The sequence below is a fragment of the Corvus cornix genome, chromosome 3, assembly GCF_000738735.6.
Source record: "Corvus cornix cornix isolate S_Up_H32 chromosome 3, ASM73873v5, whole genome shotgun sequence".
In the NCBI taxonomy this organism is placed as follows: Eukaryota; Metazoa; Chordata; class Aves; order Passeriformes; family Corvidae; genus Corvus; species Corvus cornix.
In genome coordinates, this window is record NC_047056.1 from 652,787 (window position 1) to 667,425 (window position 14,639).

Sequence of the window (14,639 nt, forward strand, 5' to 3'; positions counted from 1 at the left end):
ATCTGGGACACTTGTCAGTTCAGTTGTTAGCATAAGATAGGTACAATTTCACCCCCTCTTCTTTATTCACACTTTCAGCATATTACATGAAACAGCAATTTTGTGGACCGCAAAAACTCAGGCTTATAACCAAATGCTATGTTCACAAGTATCAAGGAGAAAAACCTGAGCAGTGTGGCATCATCTTTAAAAGAGGAAGATGTTTTGGGATTTCAGGAAGCACATGTGTCCTCTCCGGCCTCTGCACGGTCCCGTTAAGACAAAAAGTACCAGCAGTTAATACACTCTCGTGATTTAAGAAATGGGCCTCATATTTGGTGAGAACTTTGATGTGTAATTAGTTTCCGTTCCCAGTGAAAATTGGGAACAGTACTGCCCTGCGTCAGAGGGTTTTCTCAAGGAGTAAACCACACAGCAGTGACAATTTCTGACACTGCATTGATGGGGGTGACCCACAGGAACCCCTCACTGTCATCAGGGCATATGCAGAGGAAAGAATGGTGTGTGACCAGAAGAGAGGACAAGGTCCCGAGCTCCCGATCAGCCCGGAGGGAGGGCTGGACTAGCTGAACTCTGGAAGTCCCTTCCAACCTCTGGTTTTTGCAAACATGTCACAAAGCAGGGGGGGGGACAGGGAATGGGGAAGTGTGTGTTGGGGAGGTTGGGTTTTATTTTTGGTGGGGTTTCGGCTTTTCTTTCCTTTGTTTGCTTCTTTTGCAATACCAAGATATCAGAGGAAAAGCATGAATTTTTCTTACTCAGTTTCACACGGTGGTGGGAGCCCTCTGCCGCTCCAAACCCCATTTCGACTTTTCATCACACAGGAATTGCTACATTTGCATAACCCAAGAGGAAGCTCAAAGTCAAAAAGCATCGTATCAGCTTAAACAATTAATAAATCAGACTTTTAACTTTGTATATATTAGCAAATGATATATACCTGATCACACACACACACACAAACTGGGTGAAAAAACATCTAAACTTGGAGCAAACAATTCAATGTAATACTGGAGCCACATATCAGCAGGAGTAAGAAAAATTTGGATGTATGTTTTTTACGGAGACAACCCGACTAAACAAACCGGAACTATTATTTATCGACCACTGGAAAATGTTTAAAAATACCCTGGTCAGCTCACCTAGTAAGTGATATGCAAACATTTATCCAAGTTTAAACAAATGGGGAAAAAATTACAGCGATTGAACCTGATTTTTCGCCTCCTAAAGCAAGTACACTAAGTGCTGTGGGTCAGCTAGTGTAAAGCCACTGAAATTCTTGGACCTAGAAAGGATCCATTTTCAAGATGCCTGTTTAAGGATGCAAAGCATCCCACATACTGAATCATGCCAGGTCAGCACCGAGCGACTAACCTGAGGGCACTCCAGCTATGCAGGGCGTGGATTTGCTTTCTGTTCAATAACAATTGTATTTGCATGCCATGAGTTATATTTGCACTAGTGCTTTCTGTCCAAGAGGTTAATGTAATCCAACAGACTGTACGAGGAAGATCACATGTGAGTTTTTGAGGTTGCACTTCATGTTTGTTTATTTTAAACAGCTGGACATCAGTCATGATGGACAATTTGCTTCTTTATTCACTCAGCACTCACTACTAACTTTTTGTAGCACACTTCCAATGTGGTTCCCCACTCTCAAGGGTGCACAAACAGCAAACTGTGAAGCTGAGTACCAAGTAAAAGATTTACTTCTCAAAGAACAAAAGAAAGTATTTTCACTAGAAAAACGTTAAAAGGACAGTGCTTATGTCTTGATCTATTTGTTTTAGTTTATGCACAGAAGAGACTCCAAGAAAATCTTGCATTAATTAAACCAAGGTCTCTGCTCTCCATACAAAGATGACCCATGTAAATACACCAGATGGCAAAACACTTCTGCCTACAGCAGAGTTTTCACTGCCCTAGCCCAGCTCGGACCCACTGGCAACGAACAGGTAAGCTGCTCACTGCAGAAAGCTTGCATCATGGCTTGTCTCGGCTGTGGAGACGGGCTTGGAACTGGGTTAGCCCCACTAGGGACTTGACACCTTCTGCACCACCACAGCACAGCACTGCTAACCTGTATTATGCAGGGGGAAAGCCACCACCGGGCTCGGAGTGTGTCATTTGTTCCTGAACCACACTCGGACTACACAGACTGGAAAAAGCAGACTGAGCCATGGAAGTGTGCCAGTTCACTGCTGCACTAGTGTGCCAACACAGCAAGCAGGATAAACCCAAAGCACAGTGTTCTCACTGTCCTGTCCGCTGTGCCATATACACATCATAGGAGATGGAATGCCTAGACAGAATGCCTACACTTATTTTGTGTTACTAGGAGGTTAAAAATCAAAACAAACCCACAAATCAAATCCTGGAGGGAAAACCTCAATTTTCAGTCTTTATTTCTTGCCTGTTTGAGGATCTGACTGGGGACAGAGGGGAGGGGAGACATGAATAGGGCAATGTAACAGTTCTTCAGAACAAAGTCTGCAGAGAGCATAATGCATGGTACTGCCCCTACCTGACCTATCCGGAAAAACCAGGTCATTTTAAATCCTCAAAATAATTTCAGACACTTGTACATGCCTCATAATGATCAGGTCTGTAAGACTGGTTATAAAGAGTGACTGTTCTATAAAATACATGCACAACTTTGACCAACTATGCTCTGAAATATTAAGTTTTCTTTTTTGTCATACTGAACTATTGCTTATCTGGGGCACTGGGGAGGTGGAGGGATTCACCTTGGAGATGTTTTCTTTTTGAGGGAGTTCCAAGTATTCAAATATTTGGAATCTACAATTTAGTTTCTAAATACATATGTTCACCAAACAAAAGAGAAAAGTCAATCACAACATATGACTCTGATAAACAGTCTTAAATGTTTTTTCTTCCATCCCATTTCTTTACGGAAAAAAAATATTAAGTAGTGAAAACAAGAAGGTTATGACACACACCAATGAAACCCAGGAAATTCAAAGCTGAAAGCTGTTGAAATATCTGTCTCAAGTTAATTCCACTCCTCTTCCTGTTTTTTACATACACACCATGGGACTGGCAGTGTCAGCCTCGAGCAAACTTCCTGGCTCGGGTCCCAGTCTGTGTAACTTCGAAGTCACGTAAGCACAGGTCACCCTTCCTGTCCTCATGCTGCTCTTCTTGATCCTCCTTCCAAAGACAATTGTTCCCTCTGACTTCTCCCTGCTACTCTTCCCTCCGATAACCCCATCACCTTCTGTCACAGCTGACTTGTAAATTCACCAGCAGTGCAAAGGTTACTGCTGCTTGTCCCAACCCTCTTCCCTTTTCCCATCAGGTTGATCCTCACTAGCACTGTCCTCTCACTCCTTATCCTGAGCAGCCCCAGACTCCCCTACCACAGCCTCTACACCCAGCTTGCCTTCACTCTTGCAGCTGAACCCCTGGGGACGAAGCCTCATGACTCTGCCAGCTTCCTTCCCTGTACCCGTAAGGTCTCCATCCACAAATCCATCCATCCTCCTGTTTTTCAATTTTCACTATTTTCTACTTCCTACTAAAGGTCCTCTCCTTTTCTACCCCTTCTTCCCAAGCCATCTGCATAAGGATCCTGGACAGACAGGATTTCATATTCATAGAAGAATCACAGAACAGTTTAGGTTGGAAGGGGCCCTAAAGGTCATTTAGCTCCAATCGCCCCGCCACGGGCAAGGACACCTTCCACTGTAAGGTGGACACCATGCACGTTCCACACCTCCACTTTATGCAGGTTTGAGCAGCCTTCTCATCCCTTCCCCTTCTTCCATCACACTTGTATTTAAGAAGGTGGACCAAGATCACCACACCCTAATAAGGCCCCTATCTGCTTCTTTCCTCCAGTCCCTCGAAAGGCCAGGACATATATGGCCCATAGATAAAGAGGGAGGAATTGATGCCACAGCACCGACTGGCTCTAACAGTAAGGAGAACCGCTTAAAGCCTCTGCCAGGCTGTCTTCTTCCAGACTAGGAGGAATGAAAGTCCTTCCTAGGTTTCGGGATGAGCTCTTTTCCCTCCTCTAACTTCTTTTTGATCCCCCAGTTGAATAGGGGATATCATCATAGCCAAACTTTCCTTCCTCAGCAGCATCAGCAGTCACATCAAGAACTATTTGATTAGAACTAAAAAGTTTGTCCTTACCCACTGGATTAATGAGTTCATAGAAACTCCTAGCAGGGGAACTGCTGAAGAAAGAAGCGTGGGTGTTTAGTTCTTCTATGTTAGTTTGCTTGTGTAAACAATTTGTTTTCTCTCTCCTGGGACAGTGTGTTTTGAAATAGGCTTTTTAGAAGACAGTAAGCCTCACTGGTTGAAACGGTGAAACTGGGTCCAAGTGCTGCCAAAAGCAGAGCATTCCAAACACACTGGTGACTCCACATATTTGCTGTACTGGGGGGTTAACGTTAAGCACACAGGTCAGACAGAGTCTGTTGGTGTCACTTTTTTTTCTTTCGGATCTGAACCAAATGCAATCAAGCCCAGAAAGTAAGGCAGCAGTCAGATGACAGGCTAGGTTTAATTCTTGCTGACACACTGGCACCAAAAGATTCCCATGACTTCCAGCAACAAACACTGGCAATCACTGTGTATGGGGAGCTCGGACTAAGCATAGTGCGAGACGCATTTACCCGGTCCTTTTAAAAACAAAAATTAAATTGTTTAACAGCTAATAAATTCCATCACTCTCATTCTGCCGATAATGAAGCTGCCAATAGGTGAAAATACTTCTTAGGTTACACACCACAATTTCAAGACTTCACATGGCATTGGTTTATTGCTTCTACATCTGGTGCCAGTTATTTTTATACAGCTTCTTTGTATAAATTCAACAACATGGAAAAAACTCTTCCAAGTTTATCAACCGCTCTTAAAATAAACACCAACAAGTCCATTACTGTCTTCTGTACCTCAGCTATGACATATCCCCTGCACAAACACAAACCCATGTCCCTGGGGAGTCACAAATCTCTCGAGTAACTTGACCTGCTGTGACTGAGCTAGGGGAACTCAGTCCAGCCCTAAAATTAATCTTTTTGCTCCCAGTCCATCTGCCTTTGTTTTCAAAACCATAGCACCAAAAGGCAAATCAAGGAGAAAACAAACATCTTCCAGAGTTTGCGGACCATGACCTCATGCGGCCAGGACTGCTGTCCTGCGTCCCCTCCTACTTGTAAAGTCCCATTCCAGTGCCTACCAGAGAAGGTGAACACGAACAATGTCCCGCAAGGAGCTGGCATCAGCTTCCCCCTAGAGACAGAAATCAAGTATATTCCATTATTTCTCCCAAGGCCTGCACACAGGACAACTGCAGCTGCCCAGAAAGACCCTGCTGAAGCCAACACCCCCTGCTCCCCAAGTAATTAGCTGGCATTTGATGCAGTGTACCCCTTGAAAACAAGGAAAGCATAAGTGTGCTGGTCCCCTCTTCCATGCCATCCTTCCCCTGCCCAGGGGTCTGTTACACTCAGCCAGGCTTCCTGTAATGCTACTGAGGGTTCAAGCAGGAGCACAGATCCTTCAACTTGCCTTTATAGCCCGAAGTTTAACAGCAGCTGCTGTCAGCTGCCACTCTGACCACTGTCAGCTCATGCTTCCCACATTTATTCTTAGGCTTGAAGGGCTAGAATAACTTTTTCCCCTTTTGCCCTTCAAATAAAAGTTATGTTCTGCAGAAGGTAACTACAGTGGTGCCTCTCTCGTCTAGGGAATCTAGCATTCGGCAATGCATAATGCAAGGAGAGCCAGACTGTAATCCAGCTTTAAGAACATGTAAATCACTTTCCACTCTGGAACGTCCTTTCTTCTTTGTGCTCTGTCCATTCTGCCAATGTCAGCCTAAGCTTCCTACCACTGCTTCTTTGTACAGCAAACACCGTGTTACCAGCACTGTAGAACTCTGCAGCAGGAGCTACTTGTTTGAAACCTGCATGTTCAGTGAATTTTTGGCAATTTCTGCTTGTTAATCTCTGGATCAGAAATGGATTCCAAGCCCAGCACCACCTTCAAACAGCTGTCATGCCTCTTAGCACTTTGCCACACAAAAGCACCTTTCTCCAATCTCCTAAAATACACAGTAAATTCACACAGAAACATTGCACTAACACATTTCACACCTATACACGAATTACGCTGTCATACTCAGGCCTGGAAAAGCAGCAATTCAATTTCCCATTCCATGACCACCAAGGCTGCAATGTGATAAACTGCCCCTAAGAAATGACAATTTTGCCAACTGCCCCAGACATTTACACGCAGCCCTGGAAGATGTGACCTTGAAGTGATGACCATCCTATGTGCAATTCGGTCTCAGCCTACAGATTCACAACACAGGCTCAAGGACTCAATGGCACAGGTGCTTTGCTGAACTGGATCTGAAAGAAGAAGATGTAAGTCTTGCTGGGGTGAATGACTATTTGAAAGGCAGGGAAAAGACCACAGCCTACAAGTGGGTGTAAATAGCCAAGAAAAGAACCATACTGCCTTCAGTTAAAAGCTGGCCAGCTCGAGACAAAAGCCTTTCCACTGACAACCAGGTTTCTGCACTGGCCCCCAGACAGTGGACGAGCAGAAGGAAAGGAGTCCATAAAATGCTGAAAGAGACACGCTGCAGGCATCACACACAATCGACTTTGCCAAAACTTTACAAGAGCTACTCTTCTTCAGAGTTTATACATTCAGACCAAAAAGGCGTGTACTATGGATGTCAGAGACCATGTACACAACCTGTGAGTTTGCATACAAGGCCTGATGTTTTATCTTTGTCTGGACCTTTCCCTAGTTTCCTGAGTTAAACACGATCTGTCGGTCTGAATCAGTGCTACTTTAACAAAATGCATCAACCAGAAAAAACACGAACAGAGAAAAACTGACAGACCACCCATAGCTAAAATAAGAAATATAAACACCTTGCTGGATGGAAAGCTTGCTAGCAAATTAGCTGAACCTACGACCTACCTTTCTTAAATTTCTTGTCCTTCTAATGCACCAGGTTTCAGTAAAATCTTCCAAATGAAGATTTCCCCTAGCAAAATACAGGCTGTCTTGCCATTCTGTCGGGCCCAAGGGCATGCTCTGCCTCGATACAGGGCAAATGCCTGTAACCAGCGTTACAATCCAATCCCACGCAGCAAAGGAAATATCCCCAGGGACAGACCTGTGCAGGGAACACAACATCCACCCGCACGTGGGAACTGGAAGGCCCAAAACCAAAAACCCAAGGAGTCTTCCCATCACGACTGGTGCATTGCCTCCTAGTGGCAGCTTTAGCCAAACTGATGAACACATGCCTTTGTGAAGGAAAAGGTGGCATGAAACAACGTCCTGATATTAAGACTACTTTCTTTAATTCACTGCCTTCAAGTTAGGGTCTCAATCCAGCAATCCCCAGTTAAACATACAACCCAGCTAATCCCAAGGCCCAAGACTTCCTTAGTTTTACATTCTGTACTCCAGTGATGCAGCCAAAAGCCTGCCAGGAACACTATTGAAATTAGGCAAACTAATACTCTTCTAGCCACGATTAGAATATCGATAGTAACTACTGAAAAACAACTCTCACCCACTGCATGTACTTAGAACACATCAAACAATGAGAAGCAACACACAGAGCATCAGTGGAACTGCCAGTGTTATGCACTCCTTGCCCTGAAATAAACCTCGATTAAAAGGTTGAATTTAGACGTAGCTCTCAGAGTGCCATACTAAAAAAGGAAAGAAAAGCAGCTGCCTCCTCCAGCTCACTGTGGAGTAGTGAAAGTAGTGGTTCTCTACAACATGGCAAACAGAAGGCCACCAGCAGCCCAGGAAGACGCCCCAAGTGTCTGCCAAGAGGCTGTGCACATGGGAGTACCCCACTCCAGCAAGGATCAATCACACAGGATCCAGCTAAAACACTTCTCAGGCTTCCAGAGCTGTTGTAAACCACAGGGAAATACACCATAGCTGTCATGATGTATCACTGTACGTGATAGCTAACATATGCTCAGTCATTCATGAAATACCAAGGGATGAAATAATATTTTTCATATAGACATCAAAAAATGAACCTGCATTATAAAAAACCAAATATTGACTTTGGCAGATCATACCTTCCAGCAAAAAAATTGCAATAAAGTTAAACATTTAAAGGGACATACTGCAAAACAGATGCTGAGAATATCTTCGTAGGGATTCCTGCCAAAGTGAAGGAGCTGTGCATCTATCAGTGCAACAAACACAATTCAAGAATTTTTATGGAACCACTAAATAGAAACTTTGAACTATCCAAAGGAAAGATGGTTGCTCGCTTGATGGTGAACTCATTTTTTCCTCTGCTAAAAATGCCAAGCAATACAGTTTGCAGAGGACATACTACATAAATGAAGAATCCCAATTCAAGTTAGAACTGAGCCTTTCTACCCAACTCCTCAAAGATCATTTTCTAAAACTCCAGTTACCTAAAAGCAGTTTACAGAGGCTTCAGCAGCAATTCCCAGCTCTAACACACATTCAGAGCAACACTTCAGGATGAGTTTTACTGCACTTATGATTTAAGTCAATCAAGTTCAAGCTACCAGCACATTTTCTACTCACACCTCCCAAAACTGAATTCTCATAAACTTCCGAAACAACCATCATTTCAACAGCTGTCTCTAGATAGACCTAGTAAAACCTAAGTAAAAATTTAGGGATATGCTGTGGCACAGGTGCATATACAACTTAAATAACCTAGAGCACCCTAAAGGTTCCCAGTCATGCATCCAGACAGTTGTGGCCCTTAGCAAACACACCACAAGAACCCTGCTTCCTTCTCCCAAGCTATTCAGTGTGTCCAAAGTCTGATTTTTATTCTTGCATTAACTACCAAGAACACTGTGAGTAAATTATTCTTTTTTAAATCCGCAGCTGTAGCTAAAACAGCTTGTTACAACATTTACTGAGGGCTGACATTTCATAGTTGCCAATATCTAACTGCTTTCCTAAGAAATTACAGTCTCAGCAAGTTATGCAGCATAAAGCATGCCAAGGCCGCAGCTGGCACAAGGATGCATGTTTATTTTTGTGAAGGTTATGGTTTTGGTTTGTGGCTGCATTAAAAAAAAACGAACCAAAACAACAGTTTAAAAACTTAACTTCTTTGCAAAAGGTGGTGAGCAGTTTCCCACACAAGCAGATCCAAAACTGGTAGCAGGCATCCCCAGGCCTCAGTACAGGCCTTCTTTAATTCCCAAGTTAGAATTATCACAAGGCTCACTTACAGAACCAGCAAAAAGCTGGAGTACACGGCAGCACCTTGCCACACTGGCTCAGGCACACAGGTTGGACTGGAACACAACAGCTGGGAATTCTGTCCACTGCTCCACACAGCAGAAACCCCTCGTGCCACAGCATCTGGCTTTTGCACTGAGCACCTGACCAGGCACCTGCAGGGCAGCAAGATAAAAGAGGGTACTTGTAAACAGAATTTCTCTGGGCACTGCCTCCCTGGGCTGCTCTGACCACTCACTCAGACCTGCCTTCTGCCATCCCCATCTGCTCCACAGCTCCAAGTCCTCACCTGACCCAGGGAGTCAAGTCAATGTTCCCCTCTCTTTCCACACATTCGCTCTCAAACGCATTTAAAGACATGTCTTGGCATATGCTCAAAAATCATCATCCATTAGGAGAAAATATTAAGCAAAGGATTTAGAGGAAGACAAGGCTACAGATCCACAGTCAAGTTAAGAAGGGGAATGTCAGCATATGCAGCACACATCATGCACGAAAGCAAAACCAGTAAGGTTTTGGGTTATTTTCATGTCGCAAGGATGTATGCTTCAACAAAGTCAGCATTGAAGAGCCCTGGAGTTAATTCCTGGAAAGCACAGATTTGTATTCAGCAAATATAAACTGGAAGACAAAAGCATCACTTTTGATGCAAAAAAAAAAGTGCAAAAGAACCCTTTAAAAGTCAAAAAAGTATCTGGCTATTGTGGATTTTCTTCTTTTCCCGTACAAGCCACTTGTGAGACCTTGTTTAGAGCACTGTATTTAGTCCTGGGCATCTGGCCAGACGACGTTCACATTCTGGAGCTGGTGGAGTGAGGAAAAAGGATCGTTTGGGGGTGTTTTTTTGAGAAAAGTACCTCAGGAAAGAGTTGCATCTGCCTCTAAGCAGGTGTACATGAGGCTGGGGAGGTGACTTAACATCTCTCACCAGAGTCAATCTGCAGTGCTCTGCCGGTTGTAATGGAGCAACAGCAACTTGCAGCAAAAGATCTGTCCTTTAGATTCTGAATACCACACAAAACGATCCAGTGTTTTCAGACTTTTCAGAACTCAGAAAGACAACACCTGCTTACGTGCAAAGCAGGGCTTTTACTCTTCAAAGACAAGTTACAGATAAGACATCTTCCAAGAACATTCATTTACAAGGCTGTCTTGCAAAACCCCGTTCCCAGATCAGGAGGAAAAATGCATTTCCCTTTTCTCATCCTACCCTCCCGTTATAGGCAGCCTTCACAGACCAGAATCCTCCCTGGTGCAGCATCATTAGCTGTCTTCTCACACAACACCCAGCACAAATGGGTGCACTAATTCCAAACAGTATATGATGATTACATACCACAAAACACTGTTATTCCTGCCAGAGGACTGCTAGGACTCCAGTAACTTCCTTTTGCTACTTTCACTCTACCATGGGGAGATCTTCATGCTCCTCTCCCATATTCATGCGGATGGCAGAATCCTTACCAGCTCCAAAGGGAACAGTACAGCATTAACGCACAACAATTTTCAACTGAGCTAATTGTTTAGATCAGCATTTCCAAAAAACCAGAATGAACCTACTGACAGAATGTGACTGCAGCTCCACAATTTCTTTTCCGTTATGTATAGTTTCTCTCTGCTGATCCCAAGGCAGAAATATGGCTTTAGCCATCCTGCAAAATTTTCAATTTTACTTAAAAAAGTAAACAATGGGTTCTGTGTATTGCAGGCTCATAAGATCTACATTAGGCAACCAAAAGTTACAAGGATAAAATCAAGCTCTTGGGCCTGATTCAGCATTCACAACAGCATAAGTTCAGAAGCAACTCCCCTGAAGTCAAAAAAGCATAAAACTTACTGTCAACAGAGGAGAACTAGGCCCACCCTTCTTCGACTAAAGAATGATCCTCACAAAGAATGGACTTCACAAGCACGAGACAACCTGGGAATGCTATGCTACATTACTATGCTTTTTGTTTTGGCTGAAAACTTCAGGCAGCAACCATCAGCTGAAACAGGCAGCTGGGAACACTTCCATGCCAAGACTCTCCCCCTGCCTGCTCGGGCACAGAGCAGCAGCGTGCACTTTACACACACTTTTCCCAGCAGCACAACACCCGCATGAGAAAAGGACCTGTGTTTCCACACTGCACAGACCTCTGTCTGTCTTGCCAATCACATCATCAGCTGAGACAGGGGATGCTTTTTGGGGCAGAATGTCCAGCACGGAGGCAGCCCTGGACTGCTGTGATGCCTGGCAGGTCCTTCACCACCTCTCATTTCTGTGGCAGCCTTGTGGAAAGGAACAAGGAGGCAGAGAAAGAACCGTATGTGTTTGTTGTGGTCCATCTACAAAAAGGTCCTCAAAGCCAAATTAACACAGGCTGGGTTATAGCACAGCAGGTAATCTTACCTGCCAGGTAAGGATCACACAGGGCCCAGACCACAACCACTTACACACTTCAGACTCGACAGCCAAGAATGCAAAGCAGCAGCAGCTGCCCTTCCACAAACAAACCCTGTCATGGATCACAGCAGCTGAGACAAAGAAAATTCCATGCCCCTGCCAGCTCTTTCTCCTTGTCCTGCTCTAGCTGCAAATGCTCAGGACTCCTGAACATGTATGGTAAGGTAAACCAGAGCACCTCAGCACTGGGTAACTGCAGGTGGTAGAATATCAGGTACCAGTAATGTCCACAGGAGTCCTACTCTGCATCACAAGCACCACAAACGCTAAGAAGCAGACACGACCTCCTTTCTAGCTGCCAGTAACATGCTCCATGAGAAGGCATGGGATAAGCGTGTTGCATTAAGTGTCCTGATGTAGCATTTTATGTGTCAGGAATAATTTATTTTCAGTGTTCTGAACTAAGACATATATTGGAAAACTAGACCCTCATATCCATCCAATTCATACTACGACACCTCTGTGTTTTGCTACACAATGATTCGATTTAACACAGGGCATGAAATATTCAGTTACACTTCCAACCCCTCTCCTGATAGGAATTACCAATCGAATGATAAGTGACCGAAACAAAACAAATGGTAACTGGCATGCTTGACTCTACTTAGCATTCTCACCACAGCAACTCTTCATTGAGGAGCTTCAGAGGGTTTTTTGAGACACATCTCGATAAACCTCCAACTGCACATTAGAGGTACGTAAAGCCTCTTACTCTCTTACTCTTAAACCTCTTACTCTTGAGATCTGTATGGTATGCCAAGTATTTATTACAGCCACAGGCAAGTCCTGCACAACCACAGAGCCTGCAATACATTTGATCACAGAACCAGTTTTCTGTATGTTGCTCCACTAATGTTTGAAGTCACCATGCCTGCAAGCTAAGAGCACGATTTTGCTGTTCACCCCCTTTCTCCTCCCGACACAGAGCCTCTCAGTGATCCTACAGGGCCAATAAACTGTGGCTGGGGTTCAGTGAGGTATTAAGAAAAGAACTGAGTCCGTATCTACTTGATACAGTACTCCATCAATCCCCTGCTGCCGATGGGAGATGAATTACCTCACTTATCGCTGCAATGTGACAGCCGCATTATTCTCCTACATAACAGCAGCTCTCTAACTGCTACAGTAACAGCACTGTTCTTCTCTTTTTTAAAGCAGTAGGTCCCTTCTGAAAAAAATTCAGTCACCCTACTGTTCATTCAGTCTCTCAGTAACTACTGCTTGAACTAGCTTTAAAAACAACGCAGGAATGCCCTGATAGCTAAGTAGAAGAGCTAGTCTTCTTCTACATCAAGAGCAACAGGAGCCACCTCTCCTGGTCCTGTCAGCCACACACCAGAACACCTGTCCAGCTGTTCACTCACCAAATGCCTCATCAATGGTGGAAGGAGGGGACACTGGAGCAGAGTTTCACACAGACAGCACAACCATTCTCCTAGAGGTGGAGTGAGAGACACTGAGCTGGCTGGGAGCGCAACAGGGTGACAGAGTGATCTACCACAGTCACCCACAAGAGCCCCCCAACACACCCTATCCAGCTGTGCCAGCACTACTGGCGGCCAACAGACCCCTGGCCAGCATAGCTTCATCCCACTTCCTCCTGCTGATCTAATTAAATAGTCAAGCCCCAAGTAAGCAACTGGTATTTTTGGAGCTAAACAGAGCTAAAACTAATGAACCTTAATATAGATCTGCCCTGAGGAAAGTCAAGGGCTTAGTTCCATGGCTATACTGGCATACTTTTACCACAACAAAACACAGAATTACTCGTGGAACCAGCGCAGACTCAGCTGAATCGAAGACACAGCTGCTGTGGAGCAGCAGAGTCACGGCTGTTGAGTCCTTGCCTTTCCGAGCACGGCCCCATCGGCCTTCCAGCCCCCACCCAGCACACACAGACACACCTCTGCAGGTACAATCAACTCCACTCACCCGACCAGTCCCTCAGCTGTCACCCCAAGCCATCCTCTGAGGGAAAGGGCTCCGGCCAGCACTGTCCTGTTAAGCCCCGCGGCTTCTGCTGTCACGCAAATACCTGGCGGAAATTTTGTTCTGCTCACTCCCCATCAGCTCAGCTGGGCTGGCAAAGGCACATGAAGACGTTCCTTACTTAATAGGGCTTAAGAGTTACACTTTGGGAAATCAGCAAATAAAACAAATGAGAGGTGAGAACCCCGAAAAGGTGAGAAGACGAGTTCACAGAGGAAAATACACCGTCTGCTCTTCTACATCTACCAAACCACACCTGCGTGATCTAAAAGAACCTTTTGCCATAATTCGCACACGGAAATACTTCAGAAGAGCATGCAGCAAGACATACACTGCATCCCCGCCTTTTAGGCCCCAGGAGCCCCTGTTCCAGCCAGCAAAGGGAGCGGATGCCCGGACCGAGGGCTCCCCGTGGAGCAGGGGCTGGACTCCGGACCACGGCGTGCGCTGCCGCAGCAGTGCCAGGGCCGCGGCCGCGCTACGGGCTCGCACCGCACCGCGCTCCCGTCGCGACTCCGTGGCACCGGAGGGGACTGGGAGGTGGCGGGACGGACACCAGCAGGGTCCCCAGCCCGGGGCCCGCGGGGACCGAACCGATCCGGTCGCCCTTGGCGGGTAAAGGGGTCGTAGGTGAGAGCACCGGCTGCGACCGAGGCGGGGACAACGCTGCCCCGCGGCACCGGCGGCCGCCGAGGCTCGGCTGGGCCCGGCCCGCCCGCTCCCGCGGCGCTTTCGCGGGGGCGGTTTCGATCGGGCGCCGCGAGCCCCACGAACGGCCGCGACCCCCGCACCGCCCACCGCCCGCCCCTCCCTCCCTCGCTTCGCCTCACCTCACCTCGCCTCGCCTCGCTTCGCCTCACCTCGCCTCCCGCGCGTCGGCGGCAGCGCCGGGCAGCGCAGTCGGAGCCGCCCCGGCCGGCCGGGCCGGGCGGAGGCG

The 14,639-nt window shown here is 46.0% G+C and overlaps 1 protein-coding gene across 7 annotated transcripts in view; it reads right to left on the bottom strand.

The window, feature by feature from the left end:
- Positions 1-14,639, bottom strand: part of RIN2 (Ras and Rab interactor 2) — a 65,495-nt gene that overhangs the window by 42,851 nt on the left and 8,005 nt on the right. Inside the window, exon 1 of one of the 7 annotated variants that reach the window (XM_039569968.1) lies at positions 14,563-14,625. The exons of 2 other annotated variants lie outside the window; for them this stretch is intronic. The gene's annotated coding sequence lies outside the window, so the exon portion shown is untranslated. Of the gene's footprint in view, positions 1-9,257; positions 9,423-13,645; positions 13,794-14,532; positions 14,626-14,639 lie in introns of those variants that run through there. 4 more of the 7 variants (XM_039569971.1, XM_039569962.1, XM_039569967.1 and 1 more) reach the window with 4 other exon arrangements.